This window comes from Pleurodeles waltl, chromosome 12 (assembly GCF_031143425.1).
Source record: "Pleurodeles waltl isolate 20211129_DDA chromosome 12, aPleWal1.hap1.20221129, whole genome shotgun sequence".
Taxonomy (NCBI): domain Eukaryota; kingdom Metazoa; phylum Chordata; class Amphibia; order Caudata; family Salamandridae; genus Pleurodeles; species Pleurodeles waltl.
The window spans coordinates 127,339,217-127,354,264 of NC_090451.1; the positions used below are offsets into that span (position 1 = coordinate 127,339,217).

Genomic DNA, 15,048 nt, shown 5'->3' on the forward strand with positions numbered 1-15,048 from the left:
TAGCCAGTACCCGGACGTTTTGAAGCTTCATGGTGATATCCTCGAGCGGTGTCACTGTTCATTTACGCTTACGCCGGTCCCCTTCAGAGATCTCTTGCGTCATCTCTGCTGTGAATACATAAAAGTACGTTTTAGAAAAAATTATAAGAGGTCACTTATGATTACCACACCCTATCTACATGCACCGCACTTCTAACACTTTACAATACATTTTTACAACCCTTACTATATGCCCGATTAGTAACCTGTTAAGAGATAAAGATGTTAGGGTTCTTTTTACTCTACAGTTGTGAAAGACACACCTGTTTTGTTACTTAGAGGCTTTCCTTTCTTTGAGGTTGGCCCTTCACCAGTCGCCTTGGACTTTCTTTTTTCTTTTTTTGCGATGGGTTCTACCTTTAAAGGTCCTACGCGGTCCAGGTATACTTCCATGGGAACTGTAAAGGAGGGAAAAAATAAAAGACATTAGCGCAGTGTTTACAAGATAATTACAGGCCTGGTTCCAATAAACCGTCTGAGGGATTCAACCTAGACTATTCTAATGTTAACATAACGTTTGCAACAAATCCCTATTTTATTTACCTGCAAGAGTTGTAAAAGGCGATACTGTGTTTACGGCGTCTTGAGCATCTAGGATTTGCTGCAGAGCATCCACAGCAACCTGTACTTCGGCGTTGTAACCTGAAAAAACATTTTAGAAAAATTACCAAATAAAGCACCTAGGGTAAAACACTGAGGGTTGCTGCTTGGTCTCTAAGCTATACAGCTCTAAGTACTTGTACCTTGTTGGAAGGCTTCAATTTGTTGAAATGTCCAAGCTAGTTCTGGGATATCCTAATTACAGACCAGACAAATTGACATTAAAATAATATCTAACGAGAGCCATAGGTTTTAGGTCTCAACACACTTTGACAACCCATCATTTATAAAATCCTAGGCACTAGTCATGAGTAAAACAAGTTATAAAAAATAACCGTACATAGGGCTACAACATTAAATAAAACATTTTTAAAATAGAAACATCAGAACCCAAACGAGTCGTGTTACAACATTTGCGCAGAATTCCAACATTTATTTTGACCGGCTCTAAACATGGTTTACAGCCTAAAAGCATTAACGATTAGCAGAGCATCAACACCTCCAAAAACAATTGGAAAATTGAAAATACCCTCAAAACTTTTACATCAGTACACAAGTTGAAAGCGCGAGCTAAAGTTGCAAAAGCAGTTGTAATACATTAGAAAAAGGCCACATGCGCATTTCATATTAACATTGCACAATACACTTCGCACCATTAATTAAATATTACAAACGCGTGTTTCACAAGGCTCAGGGACACTATCACTTTTCAACATGGGCACTTTACACGTATTAAAACAAACTGATGGACAGTTTGAAAACTGCGCAGAATAAAACGCTACAAAACATCAAGAGTTGCACTACTTAGAAAAAATGTTAAAAAAGCACATTGTTACTTACGCTATAATCAGGCCTTAACATTATTAACCCAAAACAATTTATTTTTATACATTTAGACGTTTACAACGCGCATAAAATACACACTTGGGAACGGTAAGGGTATAGGAGAGTCAGAGAACAAACAGTGTGGTTCATATTCTAATATTTAGGATTAGTGATGCAATTTTTCAATATTGTAACACATCAGCAGATTTCTAATATTACCCATTCCCATTTTAGGGTTAAGTTATGGACGGTGTACGGAACATAAAAACACATTTCTCGCCAAAAACGTCTGTAATGCACCCTCTCACACAACACCACCAGTTAAAAACAAAATAAGGGCAACACCATTTAAAAACAATTAATTTATTTTCATCAGACTCTGATCCAAAGCTGTTCTGTATTTTTGTGGGGATTTTAAAAAGTGCCACTGGCACCCTCATGTATTTTATTTTATTTTAAAATTTTGAAAAACTCATGTGTTTATTTAAAAAAATATATATATATTTAATTTATTTATTTTTTATTTTATTTTATTTTATTTAAAAATAAAATAAAAATCAATGTTTATTTAATCACCTCTTTTTATTTTATTTAAAAATAAAATTAAAAAAATGTGTTAATTTAATCACAGCGCGACCGTGCGCGTTGTGTTTATTTAGCCCCCCACGGGCCGACACAGAGCTACAATGCCTTTTAACATCATAGCTCTAATTTTAAAGGGGACGGCACAGCCCCTTGCCATATGCCGTCCCCATAGATAGCCCAAACCAGCCCAAACCGGGCTAGAAACTTTTTTTTTTTTTTTTTTCAGGGCGGCGGCCATGTTTTTTAGCTTGCCGCCGCCCTGGATGTTGCAGTGAGCCCTCCTGGAGGGCTCCGGACAAGTTCTTGCCCCGAGCCTCACCACCACCCGGCAACAGCAGGTAGGTGACCGCGGCTCCATTCATTACTCTTGTTAACAACGGAGACCGTAGCAGTCCCGTCGTTGTATTTTCACAGGACTACGACCGTCCCGCTGCTATTAGAATAATATCAGGAGCCTTCGCCTCGCATGAGAGCGTGGCGAAGGCTCCTGACATTATTCTAATAGAAGCGGGACTGTAGAGGTCCAGCTGCTGTACTTTCACAGTACCGCAAAGGTACCCTTTGCTATTAGAATAATGTCTAAAGCTGCTGCTCCGCATGAGAGCGAAGCGATGGCTTTAGACATTATTCTAACAGCAACGGGGCCATCGCGGTCCCACTGCTGTATTTTCACGGTACCTCAATGGCCCCGTTGCTATTAGAATAATGTCTAAAGCTGTCGCTTCACTCTCTAATGCGGAGCGGCGGCTTTAGACATTATTCTAATAGCAACGAGGCCATTGCGGTCCCGCTGCTGTATTTTCATGGGACCGCTATGGTTCAATACTATTAGAATAATGTAAGGAACATGCGACGGCTCCTTACATTATTCTAATAACAATGGGACCATCGCAGTCCCGCTATTGGTGTATTTTTATTTTAAAAAGCCACAGGGTGGCCGCCGCATTGCTCAGAGGTGAGGCTACAGACCCCTGAGTTTTTAAAAAAATAAAAGTACAGCATTGGGCACCAACGAGCTTCTACTGCTGTTGTTTTTTTATTTAAAAAAGCATATGGGACCATAACAGTGGCTCACTTATGTTTTATTAAATACAAATACAACAGCAGTTAGGCCAAGGTCTCCTGAGGCCCCATAATTTGCTGTCCATAGCATCTATACCTTTCCTGAGTATTACAGACCAATTGTCCCTTAAACTGTTTAAAAAAACGTACCCAATTGTTCTCTCCCAGTTGGTATGTTACAATATGCCGGCCCTTTCCCACACCAAACACTAGTACAATCATTTAACATTGCCAGTGCATGCAGGTTTGTCCTATTGTAATAAGCATAATGAAACGTAATTCCACATTCCCCCCAACCCACAAAGTCCTGTTCTACAAATACTGATCTCTGAAGTATATTAATTAAATAAAAGTCATAACCTGCGCAAAAACCTAAATATAAAAATGCATTGTAAATATGTGGCAGTTACTTATCTTTAGTATCTGCTGTTCTCCCCCTACGTTCTGGGCTACGTCCTTCTGGGCCATGCTAAATGTCTTGGGGTAGGGTCCTGGAATAACTCTGCACTGGGTGCAACTCCAAATTTGTGGGGACTTAAATTTTTCCAAGATGGGTCTGTACCCAGAGTTACTGGGGGGGTTTCTATACCTGTAGCGACTGTTAATTATTCACATATAATGCTTTAGAGAGTGTCCAGATAACCATACTATGGTAATAGTGATGCCTGTCAGAGTGTCATATCAAAGGGTGTCTTGTGACACAAACCTCACAATCTCTGGTCATAAATTCCAACCTTCCTTGATATTTTGACAGCTCTGGGACACTCCAGATTCATTTGTGTAGGTTTGATGCTTTGACAAATACTCTGATTTAAATCATTCTCAGGCATTGTGTTTGTTGCAACTGTTTACGCAAGACTTTCAAGGGTCCATTCAATGTTTTCAGTTCGACAGCCGCAGAGTGTCTCTGACATGTTGGGACTGATTTACTGCTACCTTCCGACAGTCTGTTTGTTGTAGCTGTTTGCACTAGGCCTTTAAGGGACCAATCAAAGTTTTCAGCTGGACAACCAGTAGAATGTCTCTGACATGTTGGGACTGATTTACAGCTGCCTATGACAGTCTGTTTGTTGTAGCTGTTTGCATGTTGATTTGACACTACTGTTTGACTCTGCCTTTTCCTAACTCTGTGTTACTCATTCTGTGACACTTGATGGGAAGTTTTGACAGGTGTGTGCATTTTGTTTATGGGTCCTTTTAAAGCCAACCCCCTTCTTTTTTTTTTTTTTTTTTACCTCTCACTGCCAGTCCCCACCTCCGTGTTAGTCAGTCCTGAGGCACCCTGCCCATTCACACATACCCTTTGCTCTGCTGAGACAGTCAGTACAGCTCTTAACATGCCCCAACAACCCCTGTTAGAGTCACACACTACGCAAACTGTTAGGGCTTTAATTCTTCACACCCTTTGACAACCTGAACATGTCCAGGCACACAACTACACGAAGACTCTTAGGGCTGTCAATCACACAGACATATAACAGGCACGGTGATTTATTGACAACCTAGGGCAGGTCATACACGTCACCTATTACATCACTGCTTACGTCATCACGGGGCATGGCACCTGTCAAAAATAGTTTCATGAAAGGTATCCCCTTATTCTACTATCCTAAAACAAATTAAAACATAGAGTAAAATAAAATGACAAAAATCCAATAAGAGAAACAGAGATATGAATTTATTAAATGTTAATTTAACTATAGCACCAATATACACAACATGCCAATAATAGTCAAAACGTGTGGTAGAACAAGACCTAGGCGCACTTTGACATTGGCAATGATGGAGCACGGATTATGTACACTAACCAGGTCATCCTGGTCAAACATTTTAGCCCTCATTACAACCCTGGCGGTCGGTGTTAAAGCAGCGGTAATACCGCCTACAGGCCGGCGGGAAAAAAGTGGAATCACGACCATGGCGGAAACCGCCAACATAGACAGCCACTACAACACTCCGACCGCCATGGCGGTAGAAACAAACTCTGCGGTGGTAACCGCCAACAGACATACGGAACACAAGGTTCCGCCCACTGTATTACAACATGCCTATCTGCCACCTTTTCCTGGGAAGTACCAACGCCATCAAAAGCACAGCAGAAACAGGACTTGGAACGGAAACCACTGACCTTTCGACACTTTACAAACAACCAGGACGCCAAGAAGTCCAAACTGCTGGTCTACCTCCTCTTGTATCAGGAGCAGCAAAGATGCTGGTGACGACCAAGGTGAGTACTGCACCTAGCACACAGGGGAGGAGGGAGGGAAAAGAGAGTGACACACACATGCAACACGCAACACACCCACCCCCCATCCTCACCCACAACACCAGACACACAAATAAATGCAGCAACATTACATATACAGTCTGTCACCCCCTGAAAGAATGCAAGGACAAAAGGAAATGATTTTAACGAGTGTAATCAATTAAATATCAGATAGGCCAAAATCAGTACATACAAATATGTACACCAACTACACAAGTCCGGATATTAATGAAATCATTGTCCGTGGATCAGTGTCCTAAAATGCATTAGCGAAGCCCACACAAGATACCTGACTCAAAACGGAGAGAACACTGCAGGGGCATCAGATGGAAAATAAACAGGCACCTCAGGAGGAGAGGGAGGGAGGCAGCTCAGCCGGATGAACGGACGATGCCACTGCTCCACGAGGGGGCTCCATGCTCACTGATTGGTCCTGGGGAGTGCAAAGCCACAGTCTCTCAAGTCTCTCCAGTGGTTGGGTTGCCCACTGCTTTATCCCGGGGAGTGCAAAGCCATAGTCTCTCAAGTGGATAACAGTCTCCACTGGTTCTGAAGGGTGCATTGTGCCCAGAGTGCTTCATCCTGCCAAGGACTGAGGTAGTGGATGGGAATTTCCACTGGTTCTGGAAGGGGCTTTGTGCCCAGAGTGCTTCATCCTGCCAAGGACTGAGGTAGTGGATGTGAATCTCCACTGGTTCTGGAGGGGGCTTTGTGCCCAGAGTGCTTCACATGCAGTGTGGTAGGTCCCATTCCCTCACCTGGGTGTGTGTGCCACGAGATTGCCTGGGAACAGGTAGCATGATACTCCATGGAGGCAGAGACACACTCCACCCTGCTGCGACTTCGCCTGGCACCTGCTGGTACAAACAGTGCTGGGAGTCATGCCTCATGTACGAAGGGCAGGGTCCAGGACGTCTCATGCAGCCTCGGACGGCTGCCCACTGTGGATGACTGCCATGTCAGCTGTGGTGGCACAGTCTGAGCACGTCGGGAGGCTTGTGGCGGTGGTTGCGGCGGTGTCTGTGGTGAAGGTGCTGGAGGTGGTGCATGTGTCTGCACCTGTTGAGGGACACAGCAGGACGTCTCCTGCAGCCTCGGACGGCTGCCCACGGGGATGATGCTGGGGACTGTTGGTGAGGCAGCCGACGTGCAGGTGGCGGTGCAGGTGTCCACCGCCGTACAGGTTGGTGTTGTGGTTGACAGAAGGGGTGACTCTGGTCCCTCAGCCGGAGCCTCCGTGCCCTTTCCTGCCCTGCTCTTCTGCTTGTGTCCATTCCCCACCTTTGATGTCACTGCTGGTGCCTTGCCACTGTCCCCTTTTGGCTTGGAGGAGCCCTTGCTTGCTGGTAGGTGCAGCTTCTCCCTATGGCATGTGGACACCTTCTTCACCTTTCACCTTGGCAGGTGGCGGAATGGTCTGCTCCTTGGCCTCGCTAGGAGGCACACTGGCAACCCTGATGGGTGGCACCAGCGATGTGACCGGCCTTGCTGAGACCACTGTGCTGGAGGATTTGTTGGCTGAGGTGCTGAGCTGGGACCTGGACAGCCTGGCCCTAGGGGAAGGACGGGGGAGGTGTAGGGAAGAGGTCAATGTTAGCCAGGAAATGTTTCTTAGACACACTGGGACGGGAAGATAGAGGGGGTTTGGGAGGGGAGGGAGAGGTAGTGGTTGTAGGAGGAGGTGTACGTTTGCTGAATTTGGGTGAAGGTGCATGGGCCGCAGGCTGTTGTGAGGTGGATGGCTGTTGGGTGGGTGTGTGCCTGCGTTTGTGTAGTTTGGGGGGAGGGCTCACAGACACACTGGGAGAGGACACAGGGAATGTGTGAATGGTACTGGGGGTGGTGAGTGCACGTGAGTGGTGTGTGGTGATTGTTGTGCTGGTGATGGAGGTAGTGGATGAAGATGTAGTGCATGCAGGTGTGAGTGGAGACGAGACAGGGAGGGAGGAGGAGGAGGTGGAAGAGGGGACACAGTGGAGGCAGTGGATGTTGGTGTGTCTGCATGGGGATGGTGCTTGTGTGAGTGCCTGTGGGATCTGTGGTGCTTATGTTTGCCATGTCCACTCTTATGTGTTGATGAGTGTGCATGCTGGTCAGATGGTGTGCTTGGGATAGGCTGAGGTAAAGGGGGATTGGGTCTGGGTGGAGGAAGTTGGAGGGGGGAGGCTGGACACAGGGACAATTGCTGCCATCAATGCTGAGGTCAGAGCCTGAAATGCTCTCTTTTGGGCCACCTGGCAAGAATTAATTCCCTCCAGGTATGCATTTGTTTGCTGCAAATGCCGCTCAACACCCTGGATGGCATTCAAAATGGTAGATTGCCCAACAGTGAGGGATCTCAGGAGGTCAGTAGCCTCCTCACTGAGGGCAGCAGGGCTGACTGGGGCAGGGGCTGAGGTGCCTGGGGCAAAGGAGATGCCCACCCTCCTGGGGGAGCGGGCACGGGAAACTCGATGAGGGGCTGCTGGGAGGGTGGTGTTGGTAGGGGGGGTTATGGCTGTACCTGTTGATGCGGTGGGCAAAGAGCTGCCCACCACCGCAAGGGAGCTCCCATCAGAGGAGGAGTCGCTGTCGCTGGTGTCTGCTCCTTTTCCTGTCGTGGAGCTCCCCTCACCCTCCGCCCCACTGGTGCCTTCTGACTCCATTACTTCACCCTCCAGGGCCATGTGGGATGCAGATCCCTCCTGCTCCGGTGCCACTGCACCTCCTCCAGATGAAGCTAATGCACGCAAGGACAGGGTGACAAAACAAAAGGGGGGGACAGAGGAGACACATGGTCAGTGCATGCAACAACACTACCGTTGGCGGACACAACACACAGGGAGCAGCCCTGTGCACTAAGCCATGCACTGACAGGGCAGGGGAAAAGCACATACCCATAGGGGACTCTGTCGAGAACCATATTATGCACAGCTGGAAGCCATAGGAGCCTGTCTAGGTGCAGAGGGCAAATTCCACCTTTAGGAATGAGGCTGCAAATCAATGGATCTACCTTTGCGTGTCTGCCCTGGCCTAGGGGAACCCACAGCCATCCTCCCCCACCCAGACACCTCGTAATGCATCGTGAGTCAGCTGAATGAGAGTGTACTCACCCTTGTGGCTGCTGTGATACCCTCAAGCACCCATCCAACTCCGGATATGCCACCGGCAGGATCCGGTACAGCAGGGGGGTCATGGTGCAACTGGCACCCCTTACGCTTTGGGAGGCCATCCCCAGCTGGGCCTCCGCGTCTTCTTGCTCCAGCAGCGCAGGTCCTCCCATCTTTTCCATCAGTGGATGCTCCGTCTATAGTAGACCCCCAGGGTCCGCACTTCCTTGGCGATGGCACACCAAATCCCCTTCTTCTGGTGGGTGCTGACCTAGAGGAAAAGTGAAGTTATAATGGATGTTACTCTCCCGTACAGTTCTTCTCACACATTGCCCACAAACCTCCCACCCTGGCCCAGACATACATACACACACCATCCTTATATGCTGGCCTGTCCCCCCACCTGTCTCTTCCATCCACCACACTCCTTACAATCATGTGCCATCCAACATGCACACAGTTGACTCACCTGTTAGTCTGGAGGACCGTACAGTTGCGTGTACTGGGGGAGGACCCCATCCACCAGTTTCTCCAACTCCTCCACAGTGAAGGCAGGGGCCCTTTCCCCAAACACTGTAGCTATTGTCGCTTCCAGACATAGGTCACAGCAGCACTTGCAGTGTAGGTCCTCTCCTGTTGAAGGTCAGGTGTCAAGTGAGGGAACTGATATAAAATGGTGGTCACGTCCGCGGTGGTGCGTACCGTCACCGCCGGCATACATCGTCATTGACTCCTGGAACCTATAGGGCCCAATGATAACCAATGCTGAATTGCGCCATGGTCTTCGACTGCCTACCGCAACGGCGTACAATGCCAGCGCAGTTACCTCATTTCCCCTTGTCCCACTTTACAGGTCAGGCAGCCGCCATTTCAGGGGGCCACATGGCAGGCCAAATAACTGCGTCACACCTATTTAGGACAGGAATACGGACCAACAAAGGCACATAGAGAAATTTTAACGTTTGTGCTTAACGTCCTTGTGACACCTAAGTGTTGTATGACCCTCTGCTCACCGTCCTCCTCCATAGGGCACGTCCGCTGGGGCAGGTGATGAGATGGTGGCATCCTCCGATGTACAGACCCCTGGTGGACCTGTCGACAATGGAAGACAGACACATAATTTTCACTTACAGACTTGATCGTGCAACAATCCAGGAACTGTGTGCCCAGTTGGAGCCTGACCTGATGTCAGCTATCCGCCATCCCACAGAAATACCCCCTCTAGTGCAGGTCCTGTCTGTACTACATTTCCTGGCCAGTGGGTCTTTTAAAACAACAGTAGCCATGGCATCAGGGATGTCCCAGGCAATGTTCTCTAATGTGTTGTCCAGAGTGTTATCTGCCCTGCTGAAACATATGCGCAGCTACATCGTTTTCCCTCAGGTGGAGGATTTGCACACAGTGAAAGGTGACTTCTATGCCCTGGGACATATCCACAACATCATTGGTGCCATTGATGGTATACATGTGGCATTTGTCTCTCCCCCCCCCCCCCAGGAATGAACAAGTGTACAGAAACCAGAAAAGCTACAATTCTATGAATGTGCAGATGGTGTGTTTGGCAGACCAGTACATCTCCCATGTGAATGCCAAGTATCCTGGCTCAGTGCATGACGCTTACATTTTGAGGAATAGCAGCATCCCTTATGTGATGGGGCAACTCCAGAGGCACTGTGTGTGGCTAATAGGTGAGCCTAAAGTCCCCACATAGTTTCATTTGCTGTCTGGGTATGGGAGATTCCCTAATGTTTGGAGGATGTCTAACTGTTGTCCCTTGATATTTGCAGGTGACTCTGGTTACCCCAACCTGTCATGGATACTGACCCCAGTGAGGAATCCCAGGACAAGTGCAGAGGAACGCTACAATGAGGCACATGGGCGAACTAAGAGGATAATAGAGTGCACCTTTGGCCTCCTGGTGGCCAGATTCCGGAGTCTCCATCTGACAGGTGGCTCCCTATACTACTCACCAAAGAAGGTGTGCCAGATCATCGTGGCCTGCTGTATGTTGCACAACCTGGCTTTGCGACGCCAGGTGCCTTTTCTGCAGGAGGATGGGCCTGATTGTGGTCTTGTGGCAGCTGTGGAGCGTGTGGACAATGAAGAAGAGGAGGCAGAAGAAGAAGATGTAGACAACTGAAACAACATCATCATGCAATACTTCCAGTGAGATACAGTTAAGAGGTTGGAACTGCTTTCTACATCTCATACTATTGTAGGACCTAGCATAAGTCTGCCTTTTTAACTCTGTGTATGGACCCTGACTTGTCACTTTGGCTTTCCGTTTCACAGATCTGGGTCCCAATTTATGTCCTCTGCTATGTTTACTCCTGTGTAACATTGGTATGTGAACAAGTACATTGACATTGCTATATTTCAGAGATGTTGCAATTACACATTTGTGAAAGCACAGACTGACTCCAGATTGTTTGGTGATTCAAGGGTGTTTATTTCTGTGCTAATAAGTGGTGGGGGTGTGAAATGGGCTGGGGTGATGGCGGAGGAATGTCCATGGCAGAGTACAGTCTCTTGGTCTCACAGGTGCATTGTCCAATGGGGCATAGGAAGGGGAGCAATGGCAGTTTAATGTGGACAGGGTGACAAAGAGGGACAGAAGGGTGACATTCAGGAGAGTCTTATTTCCTGGCGGGTCTTGGCAATGTTCTCTGTCTTGTTCCTGGATATCAGGAACCGGTTGCGGGATGGTTCTCCTTCTGCAGGGGGTGGGGAGTTGGTGGCCTGTTGGTCCTGTGGCGGTGCCTCCTGTCCACTAGTGCCGGCGGAGGTAGAGGGCTGTTCACCATCCAGGCTAGTGTCAGGGGCCCGTTTGTGTCCCACTGTGTCCCTCATGGTGTTGACAAGGTCTGTCAGCACCCCTGCAATGGTGACCAGGGAGGTGTTCATGGACTTCAAGTCCTCCCTGATCCCGAGGTAAAGTTCCTCCTGCAGCCGTTGGGTCTCTTGAAACTTGACCAGTACTGTGTCCATGGTCTCCTGGGAATGGTGGTTTGCTCCCATGATGTTGGAGAGTGCCTCGTGGAGTGTCGGTTCCATGGGCCTGGCCTACCCCTGTCACACAGCAGTCCTCCCAGCTTCCCTGTTATCCTGTGCCTCTGTCCCCTGAACCTTGTGTGCCCACTGCCACTTACCCCAGGTCCCTGATTTTCCTGGGCTGGTGGGTTTGCCGGGGTTCCCTGTAGTGGTGGACACACTGCTGATTGACGTGCCCTGGGGACAGAGGGATGGGCCTGCTGGGTGAGTGCTGTGCTGGTGTTTCCTGAAGGGAGATGGCCTGTGGTGGCTAGTGACAGTGGCAGGGGAACCGACTGTCCAGAGGTCCCTGATGGGCCGGGCTGGTCATCTTGATCCAGGCGTGCAGAGCTGCTGTCATCTCTGTGGGCCTCTTCTGTGGGGGGGACTGGATATGTCTGGCACCTCCTGTATGGTAACGTTGGGTATGGGTCCTGTTCGGGTGTAAATGCATGGTTCTAGTATCTGTGTGTGCCATCTTGTGCATTGGGTGAGGTACTCTCTACACCTGTGCTTTCATCATTGTGTTTGCCCCTTTGTGGTAGTTGGTTTGGGGTCTGTGTGGGTGTTTGTACTGGACATGCTTTGGTGATGGTGGTCCATGCATAGGTGTTGCATGCAGGGCCTTGGTATTGAGATGTGTGGGTTATGATAGCGGGACATATATGAGTTGATGGAGTGATGAGAGTGAGGGTAAGGGTGGGGGTATGTGATGGCATGCAGGTGGGGTGTGGGGGATATGGTAATAAAGATATGACTTACCAGAGTCCAGTCCTCCTGCTACTCCTGTGAGGCCCTCAGGATGCAGTATTGCCAAAACTTGCTCCTCCCATGTTGTTAGTTGTGGGGGAGGAGGTGGGAGTTCACCGCTAGTTCTCTGTACAGCAATCTGGTGTCTTGAAATCACAGAACGCACCTTCCCCCATAGGTCGTTCTATCTCTTCCTGATGTCATCACGTGTTCTTGGATGCTGTCCCACTGCGTTGACCCTGTCGATGATTCTCCGCTATAGCTCCATCTTCCTAGCAATGGAGGTGTGCTGCACCTGTGATATGAAAAGCTGTGGCTCTACCCGGATGATTTCCTCCACCATGACCCTGAGCTCCTCCTCTGAAAACATGGGGTGTCTTTGAGGTGCCATGATGTGGTGTGGGTGATGTGTGAGGTGCTGTCTGTTGTGGTGTGTGGGGGGATGTGTTGGTGTGTATTGTTTGAGGTGCATGGATGTTGTATGAGTGATGGTGTTGTGTGTCTGTGGATGTTGGTGTTGTGTTTGCTAATCTCTCTCTCTGTGCTTCTTCCAAAAAATTTGTGGTAAGGGTTTGTGGGTAGTGTGGGTGTGTGTTTTATATTGTTGTGGGTGTGTCGGTGTGGTGTGTGTATGTGTATCATGTGTGTGCATTTTAAATTGTCCAATGTGGTTGTGTTTTGTAAGTGTGTGTGTATTTTGAGTGTGGCGGTGTGTACCGCCAACGGATTACCACGGTTGAAAGACCGCTGCGTTGATTCGTGGGTCGTGATAGTGTGGGCATATTCTTGTTGGCGTGACGGTGTGGGATTTGGTATCGTCAGTTTATCACTGACCTTTGTTGTGTCGGACTTGTGTTGGTGTCTGTATTGTGGCAGATTCCGAGATGTGGGTCGTAATACCTGTAGCGGATTTCCGCCGTGGCCACAGTATGTTGGCGGCCTTCAGCACGGCAGTAAGCGGGATTTAATGTGGGCCTAAGTCTCTCAAGGGCTGTATCTCTGCGTTATTATGATTAAATAATTTCTCTTGGTAAAAGCTGTCAATTGCCAAAGCATTTTGCCAAGCTAAATTGAGATTCACAGTGTGGGGAGGGGGTGTTAGGAGTGTGTTATTGTAACCCTGGTGTCCTCCCACTGCTAACAGTAAAATCAGGTTTTAATCAGTCCCTGTACTCCCAACAAACTCAGAGACAGATGTCTGGTAAACCCAAAGATGAGCTTCCAGCAACCAGACAATAGGTACCTTTTGTACCTCTTTGCTCACACTGCAGCCTGGGCATCCCCGCCGCCGCCGCTCCTGCTGACACCGATGCCGCTGCCTGCACTGTGGCCTGTGGACCCTGCTCGTGAGGTACACGAAGCAGTTTCCCATCCCACACCACAGCCCTGGTCCACCAACGCCAGCATCATCAACTCCACTGTCATCACCAGGCATCCTGCCTGCACCATGGCTTGTGGACACCGCTTGTGATGGTCATGAAGCACCGTCCAATGCCGCACCGCTGGCTTGGGCCTGCCAACGACAGTGCTTAAGCAATAGCGACGCCGCTGCCAGCACCGTGACCTGGTGACACCGCACTTCGCACAGCCCCATTTCGCACCACAGCTCCAATGCCATCCACGCCAGCACTCCTGACTTCATCAGCCCGGAGCTTGAGCCGCAACAAGTGTGATTTCAAGGGCCCGACGACTCCCGCACCGACTCCGAAACCGGCACCGTGACCCCAGTGACACTGCTCTCCAGACCTCATTGCGAGGATCACAATGCCCTGCAATTCCAAAGGTACTGTTTGCGGGTCTTCCCAACACCGTAGTTGGCCCAGCGATGCTGCGGCTGGCCTGAACTGTTGGTTGTGTTGATCACGACACCGTGATAGCCCCAGGTGGAGCTATCGACTTAAAGGAACTGTATTTTTGAGTAAATCTTGCAGAATTCATATATTTATTACTGTATGGTGGGATCTTATCGTATTTGGTCTTGGTTTATATAGATAAATATTGGCTTTTTTTCTAAAACTGGTCTGGTGTCCTTTTGTAGTGTTTTCATTTATTACTGTGTGTTATGTGCAAATGCTCTACACATTGCTTCTGAGATAAGCCTGACTGCTCATGCCAAGCTACCAAGGGGGTGACCAGGGGTTATCTGAATGGGTATTTCCCTTATCCTGACTAGAGTGAGGGTTCCTACTTGGACAGGGTGCGAACAGTCTGCCAATTAGAGACCCCATTCCAATATATATATATATATATATATATATATATATATATATATATATATATATATATGTATATATATATATATATATATATATATATATTCAGCAGACCTGCCAAGCACTTTGTAACATTAAAGTAGGACATGACACTTTAACGTCAAAGAGGATGCTCACAGCCCCACCTTGTGGTCACTCTAAACCAGTTCTGGGGAAGCTGTCCCTCCCACTGGCATTGGTGTCTGCCCTGCTTAACCGGAAAGACAAAAGCGGAGGCTGGTTCAGGTGTGAGCTACATCTGCCTGTGACAGGGGAGAACCTTTGAAGTGCACCACGAGGCTGGACACAGCCCCCAGACCATCCTGCTAAGGCGAGGACAACTCCAACCTATAACAACTCCTCCCCACACCCAAAGCCAGTTGTCCCAGTCTTGGGAGCTGTCCACACCTCAAAACAGGGGAACTATCAATCTGCCAGGTGACAGCTGAATACTTAAACAAAGGCTTCCATATGCTTTAAGCAGGAAAAGGGTAACTTTTCTAAAGTGCCTTTTCTGTAATAGACAAAATTTGACTTTTCCATTAAATTG

General features: G+C 48.3%; 1 long non-coding RNA gene across 1 annotated transcript in view; it reads left to right on the forward strand.

The window, feature by feature from the left end:
* The first annotated feature begins 2,241 nt into the window (after positions 1-2,241).
* Positions 2,242-15,048, forward strand: part of LOC138267694 (uncharacterized) — a 62,764-nt gene continuing 49,957 nt past the window's right edge. Inside the window, exon 1 of the long non-coding RNA XR_011199849.1 lies at positions 2,242-2,387. This is a non-coding gene — a long non-coding RNA (uncharacterized lncRNA). The remainder of the gene's footprint in view (positions 2,388-15,048) is intronic.